This window comes from Elephantulus edwardii, unplaced genomic scaffold (genome assembly GCF_000299155.1).
Source record: "Elephantulus edwardii isolate Elephantulus edwardi_28Jun2011 unplaced genomic scaffold, EleEdw1.0 scaffold00466, whole genome shotgun sequence".
Classification (NCBI taxonomy): Eukaryota; Metazoa; Chordata; class Mammalia; order Macroscelidea; family Macroscelididae; genus Elephantulus; species Elephantulus edwardii.
This window is the reverse complement of record NW_006400216.1, coordinates 570,961-573,065: the sequence shown is the minus strand read 5'-3', so window position 1 is coordinate 573,065 and position 2,105 is coordinate 570,961. Positions and strand designations below refer to the sequence as shown.

General features: G+C 48.2%; 1 pseudogene; it reads left to right on the top strand.

Annotated features, from left to right (window-relative positions):
- Positions 1 to 966, top strand: part of LOC102843946 — a 1,988-nt pseudogene extending 1,022 nt beyond the window's left edge.
- Positions 967 to 2,105: the final 1,139 nt, after the last annotated feature.

The window sequence follows — 2,105 nt, the reverse complement described above, 5'->3', positions numbered from 1 at the left end:
GTACCTCAAAATATGACTGGCTCATTTCTGTGTTACTGCTCTTCTAGATTTTATTAAATATCCTTTACTTGAAAAAAAAATGTGGCAGCAACTGCGCGGAAGGCAGGGGCCTGGAGGCGCTCCGTGCTGTGGTGGTGGAGGGGCCTGGCTTGACCGCACCTAACAGGACTTCCTGAGGCAGCATGACACCTCACTGTAAATCTGAGAACCTCAAGCTACTTTAGACCAGTAAGGTTCTGGTTCTTGAACTGCATTGATTTCCTCCAAATCATAACTAACTTTGTTAATCATTAACCAAGTTTTCCTCCACGAATGGAGGCCCAGTCCGGGCAATACAACAGCACACAAGAATGATATCATGAGAAGGGTGGAAGGTGGAGGTTTCAGGGGGCAGCCTCCCTTCCCTCAGAGGACCTCTGTGGTCTGAGACGGAATGAGGTTAAAAACCTTCTAATTTTATATCATGGTGTTTTATGACATGTCATGAAAATCTCCTTAGAAGAGAAGACTGATACCCTGACTCCTGGATAAGGGATGTGATGGGTGGATCAACGGAAGCCATGTTAGACCATAAAGACAAGAGCCCCAACCAGGAACGGCATCACAGAGAACTGGAATTTGTCTGGTACCCTGACAATTTCATGGCACCCCCTTTTCACTCAGAGTGCTTGGCTTTCAGATTTTCATCATATGGTAGAAGAAAATGATTCTCTTGATTTTCCCTGTTATTTCGCTTTTCTCTATTACAATTATGCATTGTTTTATGTCCATTTGGGCACTATCCAGCCATATGTGTGTACTCAGTCCCTTAAATTTTTGTTTGTACTTTGTTTCAAGGATCGGCAGCTCTACTTTGGTTTATTATCTCCTCCTAATGGTTTTAAGGCAGCTTTGGTGGCGTACTCCCATACACAGTTGTTCTGCGAATCCGCAGACAACACTTCACTAGATTCTCAGAGGCAGTAAATCACATGAGAGGAGACTGCCCATCCTTCTCCCGCAGAGCAGTTGGAGAATTTGAACCACATGCCTTAAGGATTGCAGCCAGCTTCCCACCACTCGGCCAACAGTCCTTAGGAAAAAAAAAGACATCATGCTTGGAAAGGTGGAGGGCCTGAGAAGGAAAGGCAGACCTTCAACAAGATGGTTTGGCATAGTGACTGTGTTAATGGGCTGGAGCAGCAGAGAAGGTAAGGGTGGCGCGGGACAGGGCAAAATTCAGGTCAGCTGTTCACAGAGTTGCTGTAAGTCGAAGTCGACTTGATGGCACCTAACAACGACAACTTCTGGATTCAGGATGCTGAGTCTGTGAAGGTCCTTGTCTCCTTCACCACTTGCAGACCCAGCATTCTTCAGGGACGTCCACATGCATGGTCTTCATGACTATTCTGGACACTTCCACAGAGGGACCCCTGAGAGAGCGTGCACTCTGCACCGGGCTCTTTTTGGTGGTTCTGAGGTTCCCCTCTCTCCACTCACTTCTCTCTCATTATCTCCTGTAAACTCAAAGATCCTGTAGGGACATTCCCCTTTTATTGGACCAGCTGCGATGGGAATAAAGATGTTGCATCTGCATCTCAACCTTGATCCTTTTACCACGTGTGGGTCATCAGGTCATGGATGGCCCATCCCACAGCAGACGCATCACAGCACTGCATTCAAACATTGAGAATCCTGGCCCAGCCAAGCAAACACATCATTTTAGCGGACACCATTCAACCCAGGAGCCACAGAGGTGAGGAGGTCCCCAGGAAGGGGATGTGTGGCAGAGAAGGGCGTGTCCGTTTCAGCACGAAGGTCCAGGTGTCTGGAACAGAGCCTTGGTCTCGAGGAGATCATGGAAGGTTGTTGTGAGTTGCTCCAATCTCCCCAGATCCCCTGCTCTGGACCAGTGTCCATGTCACTCACATGGGTGGGTCCCGGGACTGGGGGAGCAGCTTTACCAGTAACACAGTTAAAGTGGAACATCAGCTGCTTTTGCCCTCTTCTCTAAAAGCGACTGGGTGGGAATCCTACAGTTGAGCAGGCATTTAAAACTATTACAGGTGCAAAAGGTTCCCTTGCTTCACACACGCATGCAGGAGCAAGCCCTGCTGTGGTCCATG